This window comes from Pleurodeles waltl, chromosome 4_2, assembly GCF_031143425.1.
Source record: "Pleurodeles waltl isolate 20211129_DDA chromosome 4_2, aPleWal1.hap1.20221129, whole genome shotgun sequence".
Classification (NCBI taxonomy): domain Eukaryota; kingdom Metazoa; phylum Chordata; class Amphibia; order Caudata; family Salamandridae; genus Pleurodeles; species Pleurodeles waltl.
The window spans coordinates 835,740,796-835,755,424 of record NC_090443.1 but is presented as its reverse complement, the minus strand read 5'-3'; positions in this window follow the sequence as shown (position 1 = coordinate 835,755,424).

The window sequence follows — 14,629 nt, the reverse complement described above, 5'->3', positions numbered from 1 at the left end:
TAGTAGAACCCCCAAGGTTTCCAGACAATGGCAAACCATCTTACCACTGGATTCGATCTTTACAAGAGAAAAAGCAGAACGTAAGCCGTTGTCTAAATATGGTAACTTGTGTGTCCCTTCCAACTTCAAAGCTATAATCACCTGTGCCAGTATTTTTGTGTAAACTTTCAGGGATGACTACAATCCTAACAGGAGAAAGTTGAACTGGAAGTGTTACTTTACTGAAAAAAACACATACATCTTTGACTGTCCTTATTTATTTGCATATGGAATTATGCACCATGTAGATCAAGAGTAATAAAATAATCTTTTGATATTAAAGCGATTACATTTTGTAAAGAGATCATTTTGAATGGAATTTACTGCACCTGTTTGTTCAGATTCTTTAGTCACAAGACTGGTCAAAATCTAGCATCTTGTGTTGTCAAAAGAAACAGGGTCAAATAGAAGCCTGTATTCCATTGTGACCCTGGAACAGGAGAAATCACTTCTTTGTCCAACAAGGAGCTCAACCTGTGAAACATCGCTTCCCTTTTGAAATCTGAATTTGGTAAGGATGTCCAAACTATCCAAGATTCTGGGGGAGAATGGACGACTTCTATTGACTAGCCCTTCTTTACAATTGAAAGAACCAATTTCTCTCTTGTTAATCTTTTCCATTTGGCAAAAAAGTATTTTGTACTTCCTCCCACTATAACACTATCATTGTCAGGATTTAGGGTTTGTAGTTGCCATTGGGATGCTTGCAGTCAGGTTTCTCAAACACCACATCTCCATACCACAAGCCCATACACTAAAAGGACGTCTTCCTTCTTGAGCACCCTCCAGGTTTCACTTTGAAATTAAGTACTTTTTTGTTAGGCAATGGGCTAAACAGAAGCAGGGTATTTCTATCTTCTGCAGAGTTTTGTACCTGATCATTCTGTTTGGAATTGAACTGGAAGTTTCTAAATCAAGCTGTCTGCAAGGATCTAACTTCCAGAGTTTCATCGATAACAGTAATGTTCTAGATATCAAAGCTTTTGCCTTGTTTGCAGATGACCACAGTAAATCAAATAAGGTGTCGCAACAAACTGGGCCACCAGTTCTATGTTTCCTTAAATTGCTGTAGGATCATTGCCTTCTTGTAAACATTCAAATAGCAACTGAAAGTCTTTAAGGAGCGTCTGAGCTGTGCAAGCTCCATATGCTGCTGTTTTTAAGTAGAAATGAAATGCTGCATAAACTCTATTAAGAGAACCTTCCACATTGCTTTTAACTGCACCCGGCAATGAGGACACTTCAGAAGCTAATGAAGAACTTGATGCCATACTGGCCAGAATAAAATGTCTCCTTGTTGCACCTCCCCTGAGGAGGAGTAAGGTTTTTGGTGTATCCCCAGGTTTATATGGTCTTGTAAATGCGTCAAAATACATGGATGATGCATGGGAACACCCACCACAATGCCCATGTAACACAGCGATTTGCGCTGCCTAGCCTTACTCCATATCTATGAGGCCATTCAAAGCCACACAAAGCTGCTTTGGGTGGCCTCATTGATATGATTTCAAGGTTTGCACGTAGTTGCATCACAAAAATAGATGCAACAGCAGTGCAATGGACTTGTAAATATGAACCTGCATGCTTGCTTTCTCCTTTGTTTGTGCTTACTTGAGCACAACACAGTAGCAGAGGAACTCTTACGTTGACCTTTCACCAAACACAATTTGAGTGCTCAAAGCTTTATCACCCCAGCTGAGGCACCTGAATGGGAAATACGCTTGAACTGCAGCACTTGTCCACAGTTTGGTATAGCAAACCACCAAAATCAGTGCGCATACATCACTTTCTAGCATCAGTTCATCCTTGAGACAAAACGAAGCTGCACATCAGGAGAGGGAGGCAGGGAATTATATGTAACCCTCAGGTGCTGCAATACAGCTTGAGGAAAGACTCATTAAGTCTTCTTTTAATGTTTAAAGGTGTAACTAGATGTGTCTTGGAGGCGGTGTCTTCTCAAGTGGTAAAGTCTGTGATGCGGTAGACTGACGGGGTAATGAGCTTGAAGTAAACAGCCAAGATGAAATGGAAAGGCAATGTATTTGACACCCAGGGCAGTAGCCACCTTTTAACAAATAAGCAGCAAATTGGTATTTCTGTCCGGGAGAAGAAGATGGTGGGATTGAAAGACCCATGCAAACCTCAAGAGGGAAATCTAGTTTGCATTCCTTGCACATGGAAGTAAATAAAATACATTTCCAAGAGATCCTGATGCAGACTACCTACAGTGGAGATAAGTAGGTATGAACATCTGTTAAAAGATGTCACACTAGAACTCTCCTTTTCCTTTATCCTACTTTCCATCTTTCTCTCCCTTCACTTGTCACTGACTCTATTCCAGAGGTCTTCAATCTGTGTGGGGTGACCCCTTTGGGGGGCGTGGAGTCCTGGGCAGGGGGTCACTCATTTCCCCCTCACTTCAGCCAATCGTTAAAATGCTTCAGCTGAACTTTCCTTCAGGCAGTCTCCTGTGCTGTGAAACGAAGCCGCACAGAGAGCTAAAGACACCTTCATGCCAGGCGCCTGCTCCCTGAATGAAATACAAATGTACACTATGAGTTGATCTGCAACTGTAAAGGAAGCCTGGGAGCTGGTTTTGGCTTTAATTGACCTAATCACTCAAAGCTTTGTGATGACAAACATTTATTCTTTTTGAGTGGTAGTGCAAAGAGTTAACAACTGCACTGTGAAGTGTGTGCTTTTAATTGTAATGTACTTACATAGTGCTTACTTCACCTGGAGGTGTTGAAGGGGCAGCTATGAAAAACAAGCATGCAATGGGTCCCACATTTGCTCGAGTTAGAGCTATTGGCGTCGTACATTCATAACTGGACTTTTCTTGCCACTTAAATTGAAAATGAACAGTTGACATAAGCGAGCCGATTCAAAGTGCCATGGCCGCCATGAGCATGAGCGCGAAGGAGAGACACAAAAATAAAAAGAACTTTGCTCGCAGTCAAACGTATCGGCAATTGTGCGATTATCCATGTAACAGGGGCAGTCTGCAAGGTGGTAACAAAACCTCCCCAAGGAGGGACAAACGTAAAGCATTTACCAATGATAACAAAGGATTTTTAAAAGGCAAGCTTAGGAATGAGTGAAAGTGATGGGTGTGTGGTGGGAGTGGTTAAAAGCCACAATACTTATAACAGGTCAAAGCGCTTGCACGCTCAACCTAAAAATGGTATTGCATATGTTCTGGTATTATTTAAATCTACATTTTGGAAGCACTGTTTTATCCTAACCCTTTTTGTAGTGGCCTGTCCCGTACTGTATGTAATGCAAGTATAAAATAATGCCTTACATATTCACAGTGCTTTATGTCACCGGCTCTGACCTCGTGGCACTAAAAATACACGTCACTATTCTCCACTGCACCAACCAAGATTTAATTCTATTGCTCTCTGGTTACACACAGAGGTGCCTTAATTAATAGAGGTTTGATAATGCACTAAAGGTATCCGACAGTGGAAGACCTGAAAAAATGTACAGAATATTTAGGGGCTTATTTATGAGAGGCTTGCGCTGCCGGAGCATCACTTTTTTTTACGCGCCGGCGACACAAGCCTTTCAATCATAGAGGTCAATTCACAAGAATGCCAACGGTAGCAGAAGTGACATCACACGCCCTTTGACCTTAACTTTCACTCACACACACATACCTACACATACACACAATTTCACACATACACACACACTCTCTCACATAAACACACTCTCACCCAAAAGCACACACACAAAATATATTTAAAAGCATTTTAACTTAGCTCAGCTTCCATGGAAGAGCACATTCCAACTAATTGTATTCTATTTTCACTACACTGATAGTGAATAATATAATGTTATTCTACATTATTGTCATAAAAACTGGAAAGAAAACTGTAATAACTCGCAACCAATAGAAGTAGTTGACAAGTTTTTTGAACGTACTCCTTGCAAAACACCTCCTCGCTTGACAGCTTCTTTTCTCCTCACTGCACTCTTCTCACCAACATTCTAAGGTGCATTCCTGGTCGTACCATTAGCTAACATTCTACAGGAGAGCATAGGAGCTCATCATTACAACAATATTACAACACTTCCCCTTTCCCTCCAATACATAAGGGAGAATGGTTCATCATATTGTTTATTGTCGTAGGACATAGTCCTTGTGCCATGCTGGAGGAGTCTTTCTCCTGGGAAAATCAGTCTGAGTTCTCAGGGGAATGGTATTGCTTCCTTCTCCAATTCTCTCCTGTTCCTTATCCGGTTAGCTGTCCTGGATGGCAGATATGCGATCCATGCTCCATACCCGACCGTCTTCCAAAGTTACCACATTTTTATGTACTCTCACAATTCGTAACGGTTCAGAGAACTTGCTCATTCCTTTCCGAGTGGATTCTGGAAGTTTCACTCTGACCCATTGACCCACCTTCCATTGTTTTCTCCTAGTACCATATTTGTTCTTATACCACTCCTGATACTTTTTCTGACTCTTCTCTACTCTCGCCAGCACTTCCTCACGCTGAACCAAAACAGGTTCCCCCCCCCTTCAACCAATTGGGGTTTAATTTGGTTCCCGGTTGCCTACCCTTAAGAGACACAAAGGGAGATACTCCTGTGACCAAATTAGGGGTGGTGTGGTATGACCACAACATTCGCTCAATCGCACTCTCTCCAGGCTCTCGCGACATGCTAGCTAACTGCAAACACTCTTTGACCATCCTGTTAACCCTCTCCACAAGACCATTAGCCCTCGGGTTGTACAGTGCTGACCTGAAATGTTGGATCCCACTGTTTCTTAAAAACTCTGCCATGGCTCCGGAAGTGAACTGCACCCCATTGTCTGTCACAATAGTGCTAGGAATACCTTCTCTGGTAAAGGCTTCTTTCAGAAATGCTATTGCCTCTTGTGTTGTTACATTATGAACAGCTTTTGTCATCACCCAGTGTGTATGATAATCAACTAAAACGAACATGAACCTTGCTCTCGAACCCAGACATGTGAAGGGTCCCAGGATGTCCAACCCTAACTTGTCCCAAGGTTTGGTGGGAACCTCGACGGGAGACAAAGGGGACCTGTGCGTAACCTTGGTTTTATCACTCATTGCGCAAAGGACACACTCACGAACAGTACTTTCCACCAACCTGTCCATGGTGGGAAACCAGTATGAAGCTCGAAGTTTATTTTTGGTTAAGGTTCTACCTAGGTGTCCCTCGTGTGCCAGAGCTATAAGTTTTTCCCACAACACTTTGGGAGGAACGATTCGTTCACCTCTCATAACTAAGTCATTGGCTATATGTAACTCATCACACACCTCCCAATACCCCTTGAGTTCCTCATCAATCGGTTGTAGTCTCTCAGGCCACCCACTCCTTATTTTACTTTTCAAGGCTTGTATAACCTGATCCTCATTAGTGGCTGTAACCCATTCTTCCTTAGTAATGCCTGATAGCTCTATATAGAGCACTGGTTCAAGGTTCTCCTCCATTTCATTTTGCCTCTCCTCTCTGGGTATCCTAGACAGACAATCTGCTATAATGTTCCTTTTTCCTGGAACATATTGCATATCAAAATTAAAGGCTTCTAGCCCCATGATCCATTTTGCAATACGTGGTGTGGCGTGGTCTTTACCTTTAATGGTAAACAAAGAAATGAGGGGTTTGTGGTCCGTCCTAACCAAGAAAGGCAAACCCCACAGAAAAAACTTAAAGTGGTTAATAGCCCAAAAACACGCCAGCGCTTCTCTCTCAATCGTAGAGTAGTTGAGTTCTGCCTCCCTTAATGACTTGGATGCAAACGCCACTATCCTTTCCTGCCCGTCAATACACTGAGATAAGGTGGCACCAAGACCTTTCCCACTAGCATCCTAAAGTAGGACAATGGACTATGGCGTCCTTGACTTGAACGAATGCAACCTGACACTCATCACTCCACTCAAAAGGTGCATTCTTCTTTAATAATGCTCTCAAGGGGGCCGTGACCACCGCAAAATTGTGAACAAATTTAGACATAAACTCAGCTAACCCTAAGAACGATCTCAATTCCTCTTTATTAGCTGGGGCTGGGGCTTCCTTCACTGCCACAACAAGATCGCATTTGGGTTCTACCCCGTTTTTATTTATCCTGTGCCCCAGGTATTCCACTGATTCCACTCCTAGTTGGCACTTTTCCTTTCTAATTGTCATGCCTGCATCATCAAGAGCTTTGAATACCTCTCTTAAAATGGAATTGTGTTCACTCTCCGTACTTCCATACACTAATATGTCATCCTGGAAGCACATAATCTGCTTAATTCCCTGCAATATGGTTTGCATAATTCTTTGAAACACCGCTGCCGCTGAAGCAAGGCCAAAGGGCATCCGGCGATATCTAAATGCCCCAAACGGAGTGATAAAGGATGTGAGTGAGCGTGAAGATGGATGTAATTCCACTTGGTGGTAAGCGGACGATAAATCAATTACGCTAAAATATCTGGCTGCCCCTAACATACTCACCATTTCGTCTATCTTGGGTAAGGGGAACCTGTCCACCCATATATTAGCGTTCAAGTCCCTCAAATCCACACATAGACGAATGCCTCTGCCGTTAGGTTTCCTAGTGACCACTATGGGTGCTAGCCACAAGGAGCATTCAATTGGTTCAATAACTTCGGATTTAACTAGTTTTTCCAATTCTTCTTTCAGGGGTTCCCTCATTAAGTACGGCACAGTCCTGCACTTGTGTACTACAGGTGTAGCGCCCTCCTTGAGTTTAATTTTGTGCTGGAAATTTTTCAGTAATCCCAGTCTATCTTCAAACAGCTTGGGAAATCCTTCACTAATGCCTTCACTAATTTCTTGCAAATCTACTAATAACACTTGTTCCTTGCTGTTAGGATCCAGTTTGATTCCAAGATCCTTTTGGTGTTTCCACCCTAGTAAGTTTGATCCTTTCTCTGTGATATACACTACTCCCTTGGTGTGCCTATCCTTGAATGTAATGCCCAGTTCTAGCATCCCTTTAAGTGGTATAGGATCATTGTTATATCCTCCAGGTCTTATATTAGCCGTGTTCAATTTGTACCCCTGGTCATGGAAATTATCAACAAAGGTTTGGTAATTCATGAATGTGTATGGTGAGCATGAATCAGCGTACGCTTCCACCTCAATACCATCAAGTTTGATGTTGCACAATGGATAATTGTTACTAAGGGGTTCCCTCCCATGACTTGCCTTGACTTGCAGTATAAATTTACTACCTAAATCAATGACCCCTTCCACCTTATTAGTTCTTTTTTTTGTGCTTTTATCATTTCTACACACCCGTGCATAGTGCCCCTTGGCTCCGCATTTCCTGCATAAACAGTTGCGCGCCAGACAAAGGGGACTGTTAGCCAGGTGATTGGGATTCCCACATCTGAAACACTTCCCTTTTGATATATCTTCACTTTGATCTTTTTTCATTGGTGCGGTTGATAATATTGGATCGTCAACCTTGTTGACCACACTTTCATCTAGGTTATTACAACTTTTGACTTCCTTCACCCCTTCTACCTCCGGCGAATTTTTGATTTCCTTCATACACTCCATCGTATGCTCAATACTCTTAGCTATGTCCACAGCTTCTTTAAGAGAGGGGTTATGTGTGAGGAGTTTTTCCTGTACCCTTGGACTACTTGTACACCTCACCAATTGGTCTCGTATCAATGAATCCTCCAAGCCCTCAAAATCACAAGTATGAGCTAAGCCCCGCAAGGCGGCAATATAAGTGGCTACTTTTTCTTCTTTGCCCTGTACTCTGCAAAATAATCTATGCCTTTCCAGGACAATATTGATTTTGTGACCAAAATGACATTCCAATTTAGCAAGTGTTTCTTGGAACACATCAAAATTTTCTCCGCCATCCTCACTATCATCTTCTGCATCAGTCAGACTTTCATACACCTTTCTTCCATGTATTCCTAGATTATGTAGCAGTATATGTTGTTTCCTTAATGCCGTGAACTTTTCCCCCGATAGCAATCAGATATGATTCAAACAGTTTAGACCACTCTTTCCAGGGTAACATCGGATCACCTATTTCATTAAGGAACGGAGGAGGTTGGGACATTCCTGCTGCTGCCTTCCCCCCCTTTGTAGTTGGTCTCACTCAATAATATAGTGACTTGCCTGAACGTGATATGTAACCCCTTTCTTTTTTTTTCTTTTTTTTATATTCCTACCTAAGCATGTACTGTATCAACACTAACAATTCAATCTCAGACAGTAACTCACTAATTGTACTCTCACTAAATTACAACCCTCGTGCACAGGTTGAAACAAACGTGCTGTTGATACAAGAATTAGCATAATTTAGAAATAGAAACTCTTATTATGAAAGCGATCCAAGTTCCAACAGACAGGACTTTTATTTTGACAGATATTCAGTTTCTGTCTTCCGTGTTCTTTGGTTGAAGTAATCACTAAGATAGTTTTTACGACTGTGGAGTCCCGTTGCTATGCTTCTTCATGCCGCTTGATCGGGACTCTCACCAGGTAGGCTCCTCGCGCCTCCAAAGTTGACCCACAGATTCCCAACGGGCTCCGATAGGCACGATGAGGGAGAATTTCCTGAAGCACTTTGCGCAACTCCGTCAACACACTCAGAGGAAATCCTGCACGTTAAGGAACCATGCTGCGCGCACGCCGCGCCGAACCAGCTGGCTCAACACAGTCTCACAGGTTGGTTTCTCCTCACGCGGCTCTGGCGCAGCGGAAACCGGTAGGGCAGATCCCTCCCGGTGATCGCGCTTCCCTCAGCACAGTAATGACACGGCTAGGACGCCGTACAACTGCCTCTGCACGGTTCTCCCCACACTTCGGTAGTCGGGAGAACTCACGCTCAAGTAAGCACACGCAGTATCCCCTTCTGTTGAACACGGCAAGGGGGGGCACCGTCCTCAATACTTCCGCTCCGCACTTTCCCACAGTGTGAGAAATACCTGGTCTCCCTCGTACCAATACAGCCCTAGTAGTGCCTACCGCACACACCACTCGGAATCTCCATATGGTAGAAGACTTCGCTTTCTACTGGATTAACCTTATCCAATTATCACACCACGAACAGTCACTAATGGGCAAACCCAGACCGTACCTTCCTAGATATGCACAAGCTGAATATAGTCTGTCGTTGAGGTGTTGAACATATCAGGGGCAAGGAGTCTTCACCGCCCCTGCGCAGTATCCCATCCTCGTCGCCAAAAGTTCTTCTGTAATAACTCGCAACCAATAGAAGTAGTTGACAAGTTTATTGAACGTACTCCTTGCAAAACACCTCCTCGCTTGACAGCTTCTTTTCTCCTCACTGCACTCTTCTCACCAACATTCTAAGGTGCACTCCTGGTCGTACCATTAGCTAACATTCTACAGGAGAGCATAGGAGCGCACCATTATACTAGTACTAATGAAATATAAACCTAATTGTAAGGATTTAGTCATGTAGGATTTAAGTTAGTTAACTACGTAAAACAGTGTTTCTATAATAGGTTAATATGCTAAAATACATAGGTATTCATCATTACAACAATATTACAACAAAAACAAAGTGAGTGGAGCCCCAATTGACGTTAATAAGGACGAGCTGCCACTGTGTTCCTGGCACTGGAATGGCCACCTCTGAGGCCAGGAGTCACAAACGCAGTGCCAGGAGTTGCAAAGGGCAAGCCAGGGGTCACAGCTGCGACCCCTGGTGACCCCTAAATAACGTCCATGCTCTCAATCATACCTATGAGGGATGCAAAGCCACCCTGCATGGCCTCATACATATGGAGTAAGGCAAAGCAGCACAAGCCTCTGCATTGCCTTGCTCTGCGTCAAGATGATGTTCCATGGGCGTTGTGGTGAGTGTTCCCACACAACACCCATGGATTTTGACTCTGCCTCAGATTTACAAAATCAAGTAAGCTGGAGCAGTGCCAAAACTTTACACCTCCCCAGAGCTGGCGTAATGAGGAGAAATGTTTTCATTTCTCCTTGTTTTTCCCTCTTTCCATGTGTGTTGCATTCTGCAGCACATATAGTAAGAGGAAAATGCCTCTCAGGATTGTTTTTGTGCAGGAAAGTACCCCGTCCTGCACAAAAACAATCCTGCCTACGTTGGTGCTAACCAGCAATTTGTGCACCAGTTCAGGGGGAAAGTACAGGAATGCACTGTATTTCATAAATACTGTCCATTCCTGCCCTTTTATATTGGCATAGGGTAGTGTAGCAAGAAGACTTGCGGTACTGCCCTACGTCAATTTCTCATAAATTATTACCCTTGTTTTTAGCTACACCTTTGACCACGCTCCCACACTCACTGACCTTTGGTTTGCTAAACACTGTTTAATATTATTTCCTCACTGTAAAAATGATTTGCCGTAGGAATTGGGGATGTTTATGATTGACAATGATGAGGAGTACCACGTTCTAGAAATTGTTGTCAGGAGTGGGTCCTTACACTTAAAAATGTTTGAGAGGGGGTCCCAGCATCAAAAAGTTTGAAGACCTCTGTTCTATTCTCATATGTATTTTTTCATTCCCGTTCGCTTCATGTCTCTGCTTTTTCTATGTCCTTTATCTAAGTCACTCCCTTTCTCTCCCTTGGTCCCTGTATTCCCACATGCACTCTCATTGTCCTGCTTTGTTACACTTTATTTCTTCTCTACTGCTTATCACGTAATTCTTTCTTTTCTGCTCTTTCCTATTCTTTCCCTCTTTTCATACTTTGTCATCTTACCTTTTGCTACCCTCTGATCACTCTCCTCTATGATTGTCTACCCTCTCTCTTTACTTCTCTCCCTCCCTTGCCTCCTCTCTCTACTTTCCCTGCCATCTTCCTCTGTCACTCTGTAAACAGTGTGCTCACCATTTGAGAACTGCTTCACGTATCACTGACCAGGATACGCATATTCATCTCACTCTCGAGGGGTAATATCCAGTCTGTGAGATTGCACACATTTTTAAAAGCAAAATCGGAGAAGGCAGTTGTAAGGTGAACACGGAATGTAAGCAGGAGCCGAAAGGCATGACAGCACAGGAACTTAACATGAATGCAGGCAGTTCTCCATGAAACATATACCATGTATGTTGTTGGTTCCCCCAACAGCCTGCCAACACATATGCAAATGAGCCACAGACATTCTATGGGGTATATCAAGTCCAAGGAGGAGAGATACACATCATAGTTCTCAGAGAAGGGGAGGGCATGCTTCTGTTGTAACATGCTCTGCCTCAACACACATGGTCAGAGATGTGGGTCACTAGACTTATAGCCCCAGCCACCTACACTATTGCAAGGCCCCCCAGAGTCCAATCAAAAAGCAAAATGCAGCTTTATAATAAGAGACACCCTTCCAATCCCTGTATAAATTCAGTAGATAGAGAGCATTCATCAACATGGGTTTGGAGTATTCTCCTCTCCTTAGGCAAATGTTGGTAGCAAAGGAGAGTGGAAATACAGTGGTGGGATAGGAGGAAGTGGAGGAAATTATTGAGAGTTGATCTGGAGATTCACATGTGATCTCAACTGCTTACTTATTCTCTCCTTAGGGGAAAGAGAGACCAAGGTGACCTGGCCTAAGAAACAGACCAAACTGGGGACTGAGTCAATGATTATCAGTGATGAAAAGAAACCTTAATGGGAAAGTACTGTAAGTTATGCTAAAAAATGATCAAGATTGGAGGCTTTGGCAAGTAGGCTGGCCTCATAATTTGCATGTTTTTTCCATGTCCTTTGCACATGACTTACAACCAATGACTTACTAGACAGTATTGACTTGCTCAAAACAGTGAAAAAAATCACAAAACAACCGAGTGTATCTCAGTTCCTATGAAAGCCCGGACCCCATGAGCGCCGTAAGAAAGGGCTGAAACATGTTGATTTATTCCAGGATGTGGGGACAGTAACCCTTCCCCACATAACCCCACTTTTAAACTTTTAATCTTACCAGTGGTACAAAAAAAAAAAAAATAACAGGGATACCGAGGTAATCAATAGATATTTTACATATATTTTTATATTCAATCAATCAGTCACTCAATCAGTGCTTGTAAAGCGCAGCTATTCACCCGTTAGGGTCTCAAGGCGCGGGTGAAGTGTAGCATATACCGGTGAGGTCGTTTAAAAAAGCCATGTCTTCAGTTCCTTCGTGAAGTTGGGGAGGGAGGTGGCTTGTCTGATGTGGATAGGTAGGGCGTTCCAGGCGGTGGCTGCGAGGTAGGAGAAGGAGCGTTCTCCTGTTCTGGTTTTCCTGATGCATGGTACTTCTGCAAGAGAGAGCTGGGCTGAGCGTAGGGACTTGTGGGGCACGTGGAAGTTGAGCCGTTGGTTCAGGTAGGCTGGTCCAGTGTTGTGGAGGGATTTGTGTGCGTGGGTGAGGATCTTGAAAGTGACTCTTTTCTCTATGGGGAGCCAGTGCAGTGTACGCAGGTGTTGCGAGATGTGGCAGTGTCGGGGTAGGTCGAGGATCAGTCTGGCGGCGGCGTTCTGGATGTTTTGCAATTTGCAGGTGAGGTTTATGGTGATTCTGGCATAGAGCGCATTGTCATAGTCCAGTCTGCTGGTGATGAGTGTGGAACGGTCTTTCTATGTTCGAGGGGGATCCATTTGAAGGTCTTGCGTAGGAGGCGTAGTGTGCGAAAGCAGCTGGAGGTGACTGAGTTGATTTGATGGTTCATGCTGAGGTCGGGGTCCAGGATGATTCCGAGGTTGTGGGCTTGGCTGGCGGGGGTGGGTGCGGGGGTGCGGGGGTTTCCAAGGGTCGGTGGTCACCAGGAGTCGCTCCATGCTTTGGGTTGAGGGCCCATGATGAATACTTCTGTCTTGTTTGTGTTGAGTTGAAGGCAGCTGTTTCTTATCCAGTTGGCGACTGCTTCCATGCCTTTGTGGAAGTTGTGACTGGCCTTGTCGGGTTTGTTGGAGAGGGAGAGGATGAGTTGGGTGTTATCGGCATAGGAGATGATGTTTATTCCGTAGCTTCTGACGAGGGTGGCTAGTGGGGCCATGTAGATGTTGAACAGCGTGGGGCTGAGGGAGGATCCCTGGGGCACTCCGCAGGTGGTGGGTGTGCGAGCTGCAAGGAAGGGGGTGAGTCTCACTTGTTGCATTCTGCCGGAGAGGAAGGATTGGATCCAGTCGAGGGCCTTGTCTCTGATGTCGGCTTCGTGGAGTTTTCTTATCAGGGTGTGATGGCAGACTGTGTCGAAAGCCGCTGAGAGGTCTAGTAGGATGAGTGCCGCTGTCTCTCCCTTGTCCAGTAGGGAACGGATGTCATCTGTTGCGGCCAGGAGGGCTTTTTCGATGATGTGGTTTCACCTGAATCCGGATTGGGAGATGTTGAGGATGTTGCGGTCTTCTATAAACATGGTGAGTTGGCTGTTGACTGACTTTTACAGGAAATGGAAGTAGGGAGATGGGCCTGAAGTTTTTGAGGTTGGTGCGGTCTGCCAAGGGTTTCTTGAGGAGGGGGTTGATCTCAGCATGTTTCCTGTCGTCGGGGAAGGTAGCGGCAGCTAGTGAGCAGTTGATGGTGAGGCGGAGCTTGGAGGTGATGGTGTATGCAGCTCTGTTGAAGATGTGATGGGGGTATGGGTCCGTGGGGGCCCAGGATTGAATGGACATCATTATTTTCAGTGTATCTTCAGTAGTGAGGGGTGTCCAGGTGGAGATTGTTGGTTTGTTGGTTGGTAGGTTGTCCTTGTTGAAACTTTCATAGATGGTCTTGATATGTAGTGGAAGTAGGTGTTGAGTCCGTCACAGAGGTCCTGTGAGGGTGGGATGTCCATTGTTTCACTGCTGGGTTGGACAAACTCCTTGATGATGCTGAAGAGTTCCTTGCTGTTGTGTGCTTGTGAGGAGATTCTGTCTTGCATAGCTTTCTTTCTGGTGTTTCTGATGAGTTAGTGGTGTGTGATGGTGGCGGTTCTGAAGTTGCTGTTGGCTTTTGGGGATTTGGTGTTTCTCCAGATTTTCTCAAGGCGGCGACAAGTGCGTCTCGATTCTCAAAATTCGGGGGTGGACCAGCTGGCTCTCTTTGCATGGGTGTTGTTGTTTTTCTTGAGGGGGCTATGGTGTTGGCGCAGTCGGTGATCCATTTGTGGAAGGTGTGTGCTGCGTTGTTTGGGTCGTCGTGGTGTGCGATGGTGGGGGCAGCGATGGCGGCGGTGAGCTGACCCTCGGTTATTCTTGTCCAGTTTCTGTGTGATGGTTGGGGTTGGGATCTGGTAATGGTGGGTGTGTTGAAGGTGAACTGGATGCATCAGTGATCTGTCCATGGGAGTTCCATGGTGTGGCTGAAGGTAGCGGAGGTTCCAGTAGTGAAGATGGGATCGTAGATGTGTCCTGCTGAGTATGTTGGCTCTGTCACAATCTGTTGGAGTCCTATGTTGTGGAGGTTGTCTAGGAGGGATGCAGTGTTGGGCTCTTGTAGATTTTCGAGGTGGAAGTTGAGGTCTCTCAGCAGGGTGTATTTGGTGGCTGTGATAGCTTGTGCGGAGATGCAGTCCGTGATGGAGTCAGCGAATGGTGTACAAGGTCCAGGGAGGCGGTAGATGATGGTTCCCCTGATGGTGGATGTCTGACTGGTGTGTAGCTTGAAGTGGAGGTGTTCCA